The sequence below is a fragment of the Hyperolius riggenbachi genome, chromosome 7, assembly GCF_040937935.1.
Source record: "Hyperolius riggenbachi isolate aHypRig1 chromosome 7, aHypRig1.pri, whole genome shotgun sequence".
NCBI lineage: Eukaryota > Metazoa > Chordata > Amphibia > Anura > Hyperoliidae > Hyperolius > Hyperolius riggenbachi.
In genome coordinates, this window is record NC_090652.1 from 300,480,974 (window position 1) to 300,495,870 (window position 14,897).

A 14,897-nucleotide genomic window follows, 5' to 3' on the forward strand; every position below is an offset into this window, starting at 1 on the left:
GCAGTGTGTGAGCAGGAAATAGATCCTTCGCCGACCAGAGTCAATTAGAGAGGGATCTATCTAACGGTTGCACTTTAGGACTGGTACACCAATCCAATTTTGATTGCCTGATCGATGACCAATTTTACCACATCCACATAGTATGAGGGCTAACAGATTTTAATTACTATGAACACATTATGTACGCAAGCTGTCCTATTACATGGAAGGGATAAGATTGGATGTGTGTACCAGGCTTTAGGGTGTGCACACAAACACAATGTTGATTGGCCCATGTTTCATGTAGTATATGAGAGCTCACCTACAGAATCTGTTCATAGTATTTAAAATCCAATGGCCCTCCTACTACATGGTAGCATTAAAATTGGCCAGTCAAAATTGGATATGTGTACACCTGTCTTGGATTGTTCTCGGCTGAGGATCATCTTGACCAAACATTCACCCCCTTTACCTCTTCCACTCAGTCGTGTGCTGTTTGTCGCCTCACTGCCCCCCCCCCCCCCCCCCTCTAAATTGGCACAGATCTCTCTTACCTTGCTCACCACTCGTTTCTGGTGTGAGATACCGAACTGCTAAAATAAAAACTTCCAGACAAACAGTTCTGGTAGCTCTGCTTAAAGCGGAATATAACCCTGCATTTCAACTTTGCGCTAAAACATTTTTTACAGCATATTATATGCAACCAGCATTTTTTTTACTAGACCAGCATCGGAAGGGTTACACACAAAGCTTTAAAGTTCCGTGGAGAGAACTGCAGACGCATCCGAAGTTTAGATAGATACATTTAAATAAACACAATGTAACAAGTGTGGAATGTGACTCACACTCTGACTGTGCAGGAGCTCCAGGACAGAGAGCGAGTGAGTCACATTCCTCACTTGTTACATTGTGTTTACGTAAATGCAGGGCTGTGGAGTCGGTACAAAAATCCACCGACTCCGACTCCTCAGTTTAGGATTCCACCGACTCAGACTCCTCTAATTTGCATATTACAATCTTGTTGATTGAAAGTATGTAACATGAAAATCGTCTCTTAACTGCCAACGCTTAGGAATTTTAAAAGACAACTGAAGTGAGAAGGATATGTAGACTACTATATTTATTCCCTTTAGTCATAGACTAAAACTAGTCCTTGGTAAGAGTACTTGTAAAAGGTAAAGAACAGAACAAAGAACATCCATCAGGCCCTAGGCAATGTAAGTGTGGGTACATGTAAGAGTGATGTGCAGGTACTCTGCAGGGGAATAAGGAGATTCTTCCTCTATTACACATTCTTCATGCACAATCTGAACCAGGTTTATGGGTGATAGACAACACCTCTGTGTTCAATGTGCACAACGTTCTGAGTGGATTCCATGCAGTTCTGTGGGAGGTGCATATGTATGTGTAACAACGTAAACCTGAGACAGATGAATTTAAAGTTTTATACATATCTAGGGCTTCCTCCAGCCCCCTTCAGGCTAACCAGTCACTCGCTGTTCTCCTCTGCCACCCGGATCTTCTGCTATGAGTCCAGGCACTTGAGTCAGTCTGGTGTAGTGGGCATGCACACACTTCGCCGCGAGCGTACTAAATCTGCGCAGCACTATTGCGCAGGTGCAGAACGCTTCTGGCTGTGGAAGCGGCATGCAGCCGTACAGCGCTGACTGGCTGACTTGCCAGGACTCATAGCAGAAGATCCAGGTGGTGGAGGTGGACAGCGAGGGACTGATTAGCCTGAAGGGGGCTGGAAGAAGCCCCAGGTATGTATAAAACTTTACTTTTCATCCTTCTCAGGTACCATTTAATTTGTATTTACCAAACCAAATTTTAACAACATATTAAATTATTTGATTTCATGAGCAAAGAGAGTGCGTTTATTTGCATAAATTAGAATCAACGCAGAATTATTTCCATCTCATTGACCATCTCTATTAGTGACACGGCTACACATCAGGCTTTATACTTACAGCATAGATGTTATTTAGTATATATAAGATTCCTGTGTACACATCATATATACAGTCACAATCAGATGCGTATATCTGACTTTAAAAATACGGGGACTGCTTTATTGAAGCAGGACAAGTAACTAATTTTGATTGGTTTATTTCATTTTTGTGGACTAAGCACAGCTATTACTGTATGTAGAAATTATTTATGATGACTATTATCTGAGAAATAGAACATTTTATCATATTTTCTATTTTAATTACAGTTTAAATTCATTCTGAGTCGGAGCATTTTTTCCCGACTCCAGGCACCCAAAATTGCCCCGACTCCAACTCCACGACTCCGACTCCACAGCCCTGCTTAAATGTATCTATCTAAACTTTGGATGCGTCTGGAGTTCTCTCCACGGAACTTTAAAGCTCTGTGTGTAACCCTTCCAATGCTGGTCTAGTAAAAAAAAATGCTGGTTGCATATAATATGCTGTAAATAATGTTTTAGAGCAAAGTTGAAATGCAGGGTTATATTCTGCTTTAAAGGACATCTGAGCTGAAGGGGAAAGGTCAAGCTTCACTTAGCTTGGGCTTCTTCCAGCTCAAAGCAGTCTATCTAGTTCTTCACTGCATTTCCACTGCCCTCCAGTGCGCTTCTACCCCCTCCAAGAGATCCCCGACCACAGCTGACTAATGCTGGGAATACACGTTAAGTTTTTACTTTAGATAGATGGGTTCGATAGATAAATTCCAACCTGTTGGATCTGGTCGATTCTACTTTCGTTTCGATTCTCCTCATTCAAGTGAATGTAATTGATAAGAAAAGATAAGGAATCGAGAGGGGAATCGAGCAGTGAATCGAGAGTAGAATCGATCGAAAGCGAAAACGACGGCATAAACGAACGCAAAAACGCATTGTGTATTCCCAGCATAACACTTAAGCAGGCCATACACTGGCTCGATTCCCGGCCGTTTCGACAGCAGATTCGATCCTGGGTTCGAATCTGCTGCCAATCGTTCGCGGTAAACGCAGCCGCCGATCCGATTTCCTCCCGAAATCGGATCGGTCCGTCGATCGAGCCGTGCGGAAAATTACCCTCGATCGCCCGCGGGTAAAGTGCGCGTCGCTAGCGGCGGCCGATCCGATCAAGTATACATTACCTGAGGCTGGCTCCCGGGCGTCTTCTCCGCGCTGCACGGCTCTGTTCCGGCTCCATCCATCCCGGCGCTTCCTGTGTCACTGCAGTGACCAGGAAGTTCAAATAGAGGGCGCTCTATTTGAACTTCCTGGTCACGGAGTAACACAGGAAGCGCCGTAATGGAGCCGGAACAGAGCCGTGCAATGCGGAGAATATGCCCGGGAGCCAGCGTCAGGTAATGTATACGGGGGGGGGGGGGGGGGGGGGACAGGCGGCAGGAGCAGCTCAACAGATGGTGAATCGGTTTCAGGCTGAAATCGATCCACAATCTGTTTGTAGTAAAGGCAGCCATACGATCCCTCTCTGATCAGATTCGATCAGATAGGGATCTGTTAGCTGGTCGATCTAATGGCACATCGACCAGTGTATGGCCACCTTAACAGTAATGCTGCAACTACTAGGACATGACTAGTTTGGCTATTGTTATATTTTCAAACTGACGCATCGTTGCATTTCAGCGGTTCTGGAGCTATCAGGGGACAACAAAGAGGTGATTTGCATATCCAGCAGTGATGCATTGTGGGACATTGCAGAACTTACTCCAACCTGAATAATCTCAAATACTGCACCTTCTATTTTTGCATAGCATTTTAGTAAGGAGGCCTTTTGGTCTCTTTCAGCCGCTTACACACTCTTACGAGTTCTGGTTCACCATGAGCTTGCTGGGCAATCACAGAGCTGCAAACTAAAAAAAATGAACATGCCACCAACGGTTATCCATTATTTTATTGGTGTCTCTTGTATTGCCTTTTACATAACTGCCAAGTCAAATTTGTTGTAACTGTGCATGTGCAGGCATTGAAGGAGGCACGCCGCCACGTCAGTACATGCTCAGCACATGCTCAGTACATGCGCGACCCAGCCGACTCACAAACTTTAGAAATAGCTTTGAGAATCCTCTAAGGCCAGGATTTTTTTCCTCATCGCCTGAGAGTCCTGATAACTAGAGTTCTCGATAAATGAGAATCTGCTTACCTCATTAGTGGGACATCTCTGAATGTTCCAGAGGCCTTTCCGGATCCACATGCAGCCCCCCGCAGGTACCTGCTCTGCTGAATAGGTTTATTCTGGCTGCACTAACAAGAGTATCTGGACTGGGCATGTGCGAGTCTGGGGCTGGTGCACACAAGAGCTTTTCTAAGCACCTAAAAAGCTCTTGCTAATGTTATCCTATGTGTGTGCTCTCACTGGAGCGATGTGATTTTGTAAAAATCCCCCATAGCATTGCATTAACAAGAGCTTTTAAAATCTGTAGAGTTTAAAAAGCTCTTGTAGTGTGCACCAGCCCTGAGGTTGTTTGTGGAGGTTCAACTGTCATTTTTTTTTAGTATTGCGTCTAAACCCTTTTATCAGCCCTGTGGGGGATAATGTATATGTGAAGAGTGCAGTCACGACAGTCTAATAAGGTGAGATCTATGGCAGCTTTATGTAACCAAAGTGTTTTTGCACAGTGATTAGTGGCAGGAATGGCCATAAGATCATAACTAATGCTGGATACACACGGTGCGTTCGTGCACTCGATTTTCCCGTCGATTCCCGTCGATTCGTTTATTTCCAACATGTCCGATTTGGATTTCGATGGATCGTTAGGTCGATTCGCATGCAAAGTATGCTGAATCAACCTAACGATCCATCGAAATCCAAATCGGACATGTTGGAAATAAACGAATCGACGGGAATCGACGGGAAAATCGAGTGCACGAACGCACCGTGTGTATCCAGCATAATGTTGCAGTATTTGTGGGTTGTCAGATTGGGTCAGCAGTGATTTGCAGCCCTATCTCCTGTGTATCTTTGGTGTGCAGCATGTAAAGTGAGACTCCTGACCATCCTCATCAAGTTTTGTGTATTTTTCCAGTGCTTATATTATGTGCTTTTTATTGCTGCCTGTCACTGTCACTGCTAGGTGGAAGAATGGTGCATACTTATAGTAGCTGGCTTTGTGATGTAATGCATCCATTTGTTTGTTATGTGAAGTGTATTTTTTTTCCCCAACTCCAGTCAAAACTTGTTTTTGTCTCATCTATGCACTCACCCATCCCTCTCACATGTGCATCTCCTGCATACATATATATTAAGTGTGCATTCTTGTGTGTCTGCATCTCCTGCATCTATGCATGTAGTGATGGGCTCCCGAGTAGTTACCTACTCGAAATTTGTGATTCAAATCAAGCTTAATTGCCTCTGCTGTGTGCATGGGAGATGGGGGGTTAATTACCCAGAATTCCATCTTCTATGCATCCCAAACATCTTGCACGCGGCCTATGGGATGCATTGCAAGACTCACTACCGCGCACATCCTCCAAGCTGGAAGGAGGAAGTGCGGTAGTGAGTTTAGCAACGCATCCAATAGGCCACATGCAAGATGTTTGGGGCGCATAGAAGAGGGAATTCTGGGTAATTAACCACCCATCTCCCATGCACACAGCAGAGGCAATTAAGCCTCATTTGAATCACAAATTTGGGTAGTTACCTATTCGTATCCCCATCACTACATGCATTCTCGTGTGCTTGCATTTTGTAACCCTGCATGTGGACTTTTTTCCTTGTATTTGCAGCTTGAGTGAGTTCATGCTTAAATGATTTATTTTAATTTTTTCTGTTTGATCCCACTGTAAGCACAAGGAGCACTAAGTTCCTCACACAGCTCGTGTCTCCTTGTAATAAGATACATCCAGACACCCCATTCAGCTATAACGAGAATCACACATTTTAGGGGGGTAAATCCATTTTATTTAATGCTATTAAACACAACAGGACGAGGGTGCTTGCATGTCGATTACTTTTGCTATATTAATTAGGACAAGCAGTTTCGATCAAGTGCAACAATTCAGTTAGAAGTAAGAAACGGGGGAAAAAATAAGTTTTTATAAAAAACAAAAAGAAAACCATTTTCATCATAAAACATAACAAAATAGTGTTGGATCCAGCCTCAGACACAGTTATATAATATGTATTCAAGTTGATTAAGTTTCTTTGCTATGACAGGACGCTTGCTGCCGCCGCGGCACGCCTAAGAACCGTGACGGCAGCAAGGCGAGTTATAAACTTCAGTACACTGTACAGATACAAGAACACCCAGAAGCGATTAAGTAGCTCAGTATAGTAAAATCTCCATGTTTCGACAAGCACAGACAGTAGTACATCGCACAGACGCTTTCACACGCACGCACGCTCGCACACCAAACACGCTCGCGCACACACTTGCAGCTGCTCGGAAGTTGTACAATCAATTCATCAATTCAAATAAAACCTTTAAAAAAATGTGCAAAACGTTTACAGAGTAATAAAAAAATGCTGTACAGCAAGATATACATACATAGTGCCCAAAGACTGGCTTACAATCACAAGTACGGAACTGACTGAGGGGAGGAAAGGGGAGGGGGGCTGTGCTGACCCCACAACTGACCACCGGAGGAGCTGCTGGAGCCCTGAAGCATGTGGGTTTCTCTTAATTGAAGAATTCCCACCAGAACTGCTGCAGCCGTTATAAAGCTATATAAAGGAGTCACCTACCCTGGATGGAGTCTCCGTAAAGCAGTTGGGGAGTCCGGCTGCAGTAGAGCGATACGTTCATTATGGCCTTGTGTTAGGGTAAGACACCATTGTGGAGGTGCAGGAACAACAGCAGGGAAAACTGTGTGCCACTGTGAGAGGGGCAGAGACAACTGCAGGGAGGCCACCACGGTGGGAGGGGCAGAGACAACTGCAGGGAAAATACCATTACGGAAAGAACAGAGACTGCAGCTGAAACACCATTGTAGGAGGGGCAGAAACACAACTGCCAGGACACCACCATTGTGGAAGGGGCAGAGAACTGCAGGGAAACCACCATTGTAGGAGGGACAGGTACAACAGCAGGGAAACCACCATTGTAGGAGGGGCAGGTACAACTGCAGGGAAACCACCATTGTAGGAGGGGCAAGTATAACAGCAGGTAAATCACCATTGTAGGAGGGGAAGAGGCAACTGCAGGGAAACCACCATTGTAGGAGGAGCAGAGACAACAGCAGGGAAACTAACATTGTAGGAGGAGCAGAGACAGCAGCAGGGAAACCACCAATGGTAGGAGGGGCAGAGACAACAGCAGGGAAACCACCATTGTAGGAGGGGCAGAGACAATAGCAGGGAAACCACCATTGTAGGAGGGGCAGAGACAACAGCAGGGAAACCACCATTGTAGGAGGGGCAAGTATAACAGCAGGGAAACCACCATTGTAGGAGGGACAGGTACAACAGCAGGGAAACCACCATTGTAGGAGGGGCAAGTATAACAGCAGGGAAACCACCATTGTAGGAGGGGCAAGTATAACAGCAGGAAAACCACCATTGTAGGAGGGGCAGAGACAACTGCAGGGAAACCACCATTGTAGGAGGAGCAGAGACAACAGCAGGGAAACCAACATTGTAGAAGGGGCAGAGACAGCAGCAGGGAAACCACCAATGGTAGGAGGGGCAGAGACAACAGCAGGAAAACCAACATTGTAGGAGGGGCAGAGACAATAGCAGGGAAACCACCATTGTAGGAGGGGCAGAGACAACAGCAGAGAAACCACCATTGTAGGAGGGACAGGTACAGCAGCAGGGAAACCACCATTGTAGGAGGGGCAGAGGCAACTGCAGGGAAACCACTATTGTAGGAGGGGCAGAGACAACAGCAGGGAAACCACCATTGTGGTAGGGGCAGGTACAGCAACAGGGAAACCACCATTGTAGGAAGGGCAGAGATAACTGCAGGGAACGCAACATTGTGAAAGGGGCAGAGAATGACCTTAGACAAATCTCATTGTTGGAGGCAGCTGCTGATAGGAAACCATACCACTGTGTGGAGTGGGGCAGAGATACAAACTACTGTGGGGGAATGTACCATTGTGGAAGGGGAGGAAACTGCAATTGCAGGGAAATTTCACAATGTTGGAAGGGGAAGAGACACAAACTACTGTAGGAAACTCTCACCATTATGGGTAAACTACTGCAGGGTGTTTGGGCAGGGTAGGCACACTGCTGAATAATAAACTTTAAAACAATGGTTGCCTTTAACCTATAATTCATACCGGCATTTTTATGGTAAAGCTAAAATGACCACACTGCTGCTGTACAACAGTCCACCCTACACAACAACCAGGGCAGATGAAGTCATAATAAATTAAAACCGCACAGAAAGAGTGACATCATGACGCTTTTCTGCCATAATGAACTCATTAGTCCCGCCCACAAAACTGAAACAGTAGAAGTAAATCAATGCCATTACAGTCAATAGTTCTGTAAGTTTTGAAGGATGGAGCAACAAGATTTCAATATGTTCAATAAGATCGAGTTCCCATTGCTCAATTACAATTACAGCTCAACCTGGTTGAACTCGATGGACGTATGTCTTTTTTCAACCAAAATAACTATGTAACTATGTAACCTGCAGTATTTACCGCTTGGGAAGAATTTTTTTTCTATTTTTTCTAACCTCTATGTTGAGTGTTTTATGGAGCCTGCGGTAGTGGAGAGTGATAATAGTTTCAGGAAACAGGGGTTCCCGTGGCCCCCCTCCCCCCCCCAATTTCACAGACTTCCAGGTACTTGGAATCCAGACGTGCCTTTTTTATAGGTCACAAGGCCTATATTGTGGCGTCTGACATCTAGAGGCAGCCCAGAGAATGGTCGCGGAAGAAGGGGAGGGTCTATTTATGCAAATTCCAACCTTTCATAGCATCAGATCTGTCTTTGGTGTGGGCTGGCGACATTATTCAGTCCAACCAAACCCAGAAAAGGAAAATTCTAATAGCAGTCAGGTTCATAAGTGAATATAAGCAAGGGGTGCGCAGAATACCTGGATCATGGGCCAAATACCATCCCCCAAACTCCATCGCTGCTCTCACACTCTCCCTCCCTTGCTGCAGCTGGTGGGCGGGTCTGTCTGGTGTGACCATGTACGGTAATATGCAAAGTGAAAAAACAACAACATTCCCAGAATCCCGGCTGCAGAAAGCATTTCCTCTGTGAGGAGGCAGACTAGGCGCTCACAGGAAGTATAAGGCACCCAACTATAAGACCAAAGGCGGCGAGCAGGAAACTGTTCAGAAACAAGTACAGAGTGGTGCACGGCTGCAGGCGGGCAGATATACACATCACATCTTGAAAAGCTCAGTTTCAAAAGAAATACTTTTCATGAAATCCACACGACAGCTTAGAGAACTTGCCTTGTATAATTTGGGTTTCAGTTGTGCTTAGTGGGGTCGTATTAAAAGTTCTAAAGGCTAAAAAATGATTTTCCCACTTCCGAAATGGTAGAAAATGGTAATATCCAGGGCTATATAGTTAATATATATATGGGGGGGCTCTCTCTCCTGTCCCTGACAAAGCAGCACTCTTCACTCCTGCAGCAGATTCAGGGAGGGGGTGGAGCCTGGCTTGTCACTCACTCCCTTCAAGTAGCGAAGTAAGGGGTGTGGCTTGAGGAGGGAGTGTCCCAGGCAGCCAGGCTCTAGAAAAATAAAGGGCACCGCCTAACAGTCCAAACAATAGTAGGACTGCGGGTTCTACAAACAAACATAGTTACAGTATTTTAGAAATGTTAAAGTCCACCATCAGCTAGGTCATGTAGGGGTGGTGGAAGAGAGGGTGGTTTGATGGGTTAAAGGGGTGTATGGACTTTCTGGGTCTATCTAAAGGGGCCCATACACTCAGCCGATTGAAATCGATCGATCGCAAATCGATTGCCGGCCGATTTCGATCGATTTCAATCGATCTGACATGATGGAAAATCTAGGTGGATCTGTTGAGATGGCTTATTTTGCATTGGACCTAATGGAGATCTGATGGCAAACAAATGCCATCAGATTGATTTTCAATAGATTTCCTACTGAAATCTATTGGAAATATGTTCCTAGTAAAAAAATTTCCTAAACATCAGATACATCAGAGATCTATCTGATGATCTATCTGCTGCTAATCTAATGAGTGTATGGCCACCTTAAATCATGCTGTTTGACTTTAATTGTTCAAGAGAATAATTTGGCAATTTGTAACCAAAATAAGACCCCTCAGACATGCAGAAGATCATGGTTACACTGAAATTATTTCCAACAAGTCTTTCATGTCCAGACTGGTAACATTGACAATGTATGCGCTTCCCAAATTAAACGACTGGCCCAAAGTGTTAGCAGATCCGCAAGCACAGTCATGAGATGCAGCAATTACGGGGGATTAATTCACCAAACACAACAGACTTCCTGTCAGTGACCAAACAAAAGCAGACCAACATTCACCTCTCTACTTCCTGAAAACAGCGGTTGAAGCAGAAAATCATAGACGGCTATCAAAAAGATATTTACAAAAAATATTCAGTCAACCATAACATAATTGTCAAAATGTTTCCATAAACATGAAAGGTCTCTAAACTGATATTTGACATGATAAGATAAACATGTGTATGTAGAGTGCCATTCCTGACTACAAGTAGGTTGTGTTCCTTTTTTTTTCCTCGCTGAAAGGGTTAAACATTCAGGTATGCAAATGACAGTTTTTCTCTAGCCTGAACCTAGTCCACCTTACCAATTACAGCCATAAAACTCTGGCCTGGATTAGAGTAGCCTCTGAGTGCAGGGAATAGTTAAAAAGGGGTAGTAGTTAATAGATTGTATCATTTGGACATGGAATGGCTGTACCCGGTCTCTGTACATAAGAATATGCGGGTAAGAAATCTCAAAAATGTTTGAGACAATCATTGCATTGTGTAGCTCTCAGCTGACCAGATCGTTTCCTTTTCCCTGTAAACAAACGTGAACTTTCACTTTAGATTTTTTTTTTTATCATACTTCATTTGTTAAACACTTAACAAATTACGGCTTAAAATCTGTACTGAGAAACATGAATGTTAGAGACAGCAAACTATAGCTATCATTCATAAATCATTACCACATGCGCTAATGCAGAAAACAGCTGACTTTACCGAGCACTTAGCAAAATGTCAATTCATAAACCCTTTTTCCGCATGAAAAGCTGACATTCCCGAGCAGTGAGGTAAATTACTGACTTGTGCGGTAATTACCTCAACACATGTCAGTAAATGTCAATTCATAAAGATTAGAGCAGGCAGTAATGGCACGGATGAATACCGACTGCTTTGAAGAGGTGATAAGAGAGCGATGAGAGCAAAGTTAATGGAGACAAACAAAGCAGAAGCAGTGAGATCTCCCCCAGGCAGCACCAGCGAGAGCGGAACAAACAAGGCTTCCCCTGAATACCTTAGGCTGTGTGTTTAACCTCTTGGGTGCCTGCTTTTAAGATGTGTATTTCACATCACAAAGCATGGCATGTGTAAAGTTTCTTGAAGTTCTTCTAAGCTGTGGCAATAGATTGTTAAGAAAGACTAATAGACAGATACAGAGCAGATTCAGGGCAAGCAGAGGCAGTATAACAAAAGATGCACATCTAAAGGGAAGTTGGGGATGCCTCTTATTGTAATGCGGTCTCTGCACGGAGAACAGGAATGTAACAATCTTACGACAGCTGGGCTTGGGTAAAACATTGCACTTCAATCGTAGCTGTGAAAATGTTTATGAATTTAGCACACAAAAGTCTAAAATACCGAATGCGGTATTTTCCGACCAGATTTTTTTTTACTGCACAGCCTTTTACAAATGATAGCCTAGGTGACTGATAGCCAAGCCCCATTTATCTCTGGGGGGGGGGGGGGGGGGGGCGCTCTACTTACAATGCCTGACAGTCAAACCAGCAGGGGGAGCTATAAATGAATGTCTTATTTTCATTTGTGATGGTTAATATTTTTCTAATCGGAAAACTAAACCCAATAAAGGACAATCCCTTAGAAGTCAGCATAGTTATCCTTAGGAATGGTTAAAATGTTATAAAAAAATGATTTTCTGATTAATACTGCCGTTCTATCGAGGATTAGGCCTACTGCTAGAACGGTTTAGTTCATCAGTTTATTGTCACTTCAGGTTTGCTTTTTAATATATAGATCTCCAGCTCTCCTCACTGAGCAAAACGTTTAGTCTGGAATCCTAATCAACCAATACGACGCGGGTTACGCGGGAGATGAAGGAGAAATAATATCAAGTATCGAAGTACACTATAGATAACAAAAACGGGCATCTTATTTAACAGTCCAAATAATTATTAACCATCTGCACTCACTACAAGCTGGAACTCTAGTAAGGATAAAAACTACCATGAAATTTTCATTCAGTTGCACTAATGGAGGGTATTCACTTCCAAAAGGGTTTGCATGCAATGGCATTCCGTACTAGACCCTTTCACCAGCGTTGAGGTTCCACTGAATCAAAAGGTTCCTACTCTACCCACACCAGTCAGCAAGCAAGCAAACATCTCATGCTCTCAATATTGAGTAGGAACCCTTTCGACTTGGTGAAACCTCAGCGATGGTGAAAGGGTTTAGTTCGGAATGCCTTTGCACGCAAACCATTTGGGAAACGCATATCTTCCATTAATACAACTGAATGCAAATTTCATGCAAGTTATTTTTGTGAGTGCAGAGGGTTAATGACTGCTTGTATGTAAATTGACCACTCTTCTCAGCACCTGCATTCCCACTTAAATGCTGGGCCCTCAAAAGGATGAGCATTGCTTTCTTTGCTTGTGTGTTTAACAGTCTGACAAGTCTTTTATGAGGTCAATAACTCTGTAAACGTGAAAACTGCCAAAGATCCGGCACAGCAAAGAATGATACAGGACAAAATGAGGATAAAAACAAACACTATAAGCATCAGCCTTCTCCCACTGCACATAGATAAATCTATAATCCTCCAGCCGTTAGTGAGACGATTGTACGGTGCATGAGGTATCTGCTGTTGAAATGGAAGGGGGATCCACCTCTGGGCAGTCGCCTTCAAAGGGTCAGTATAGGCAAACCCTATTTATATATTTACTATTAAAAAAGTGTTTTTAATCGTGCCCTGGTTATTATAAGGATGAGATGACACCAGGTACAGAGTGTAATGGAAATGATCAGCCCAAGTTTCAGACGAGAGAAACCAAATAGTCCATTTTCATTGCCATTCTTCACAGAATAAAAAGTGTTTAAATAAGGTAGCAGACTGAATACACGCTGTTCAGAAGTGAATAGCTAATTGGTATTTACAGCCGCTTCCTGATCCTGTCCAGTGGTGCCCCAGTAACTCCCCCTCTTCCTGCATCCTGTCCAGTGGTGTCCCAGTAACTCCCCTTTACCCAGCTGCACAAAGCAGGAAGTGTTGCAATGGTGGAGGAGTAATCAATAACAGAGGTGGCCAATGGGAGGCTAATACTGCTGACTCACTCGCATGCAAATTTAGATGCAAATGCATTAAATTTGCATCCACTCGAAGCATCTGGTTTTAATTGACTCTTTCTAATCAAAGTTGATGCAAAATTATTCAGTGTCAACAGAGCTACCACTTTTGACCGATGCATTTCCTTTTGCATACATTTGCAAATATTATCACCAACTAAGCATTATTAGCATCTCATCAACCTGCAGTAGTAATCAGCAAACTGACATGCCCAGTAATCCGCGTGTGGTTACTAATCCCAGGGCAAGGTGAGAAATGTGAAAACTGGAGCTTGTTTCCCACACCTGCTGGAACTGAGCGACTTGACAGAAGCTCTGACAAACACCCAATCCCAGGCCTTGCTTTTATTCTAGTAAAAATGTACACGCAGCCATTCAGCACAGAAAGTTACAGAGATTAAACCTTTAGCACAAAAACTTAGAACACCTAGAGCTGAACTGAAGGGAATGGGAGTTGGTTAATGAGATACAAATACAGCTTTATGCAGAATCAAGGCAAATGCTTTTAACTGAGACAACCAAATGCACTTTGCATTCTTTGGGGGATTTTTTGGCCTGAGGTTCTAAGCTGAAAACAATTTACATTGACCAGCTTGACCTGAACTGGGAAACGGTTGATACTTACCCGAGTCGTGGAAAAGCTCAAGATAGTGTAGAGCTTTATCGGTCCTGCGAACTGCCCCTTGTTCCTCCGCTGTCAGCCGGTACAGATCTTTGGAACTATTCGTGTTCCCGAGTACTTCCGTGTATGAATGCATTGCTATTGCGCATGTGCAAATTTGCGTATGCACAATAGCAATGCACTTGTTCTTTGAACTACTATTGCCCTCAAGTAGTTCCAAAGAGCTGTAACTGCTTCCGGACCACGTGGGTTGAAATCTTCATACTGCAGGTGGCTGTGCGGCTCTGACAGGATGTAGATTTCAACTTCCCCGTCACACGCTACCACTGATCGCGTCGCTCTCTCCTCTTCGCAGTTCACTCGCCCTGGCAGTCTATATGACGGCAGATCTCTGTGAGCCAGTCAGGAGCTGCTTTCATTGGCTCCTGGCAGCATGATCATTGTGAGCCAATCCCATTGGCTTACATTGATGGACAGCGTCAGGAGCCAATGAGCGGCTCCTGCCTGGCTCACACAGCTCTGCTTTCAAAAAATAACAGCAGAGAGAAGGACCTGAACGATGGGAGAGCAGTGTGACTGGTGAGAGGGGCGGGTATTTGCGGCAGTTTTGTGGCACCAGCAGTCTCCGATACTTAACCACTTCGCATCCAGACCTTGTTTCCCACTTATGGACCAGAGCAGTTTTGACAGTTAAGCTATATCCTTATTTAATCAGAAATAACTTTATCCCTACTTATGACGCAGAGATGAAATATATATTGTTTTTGTCAAGACAAACTAGGCTTTCATTGTATGCCATTTTTTCCCTCAAACAATTTTGTTTTCTATGAATTTTAATGGGAAAACAAGG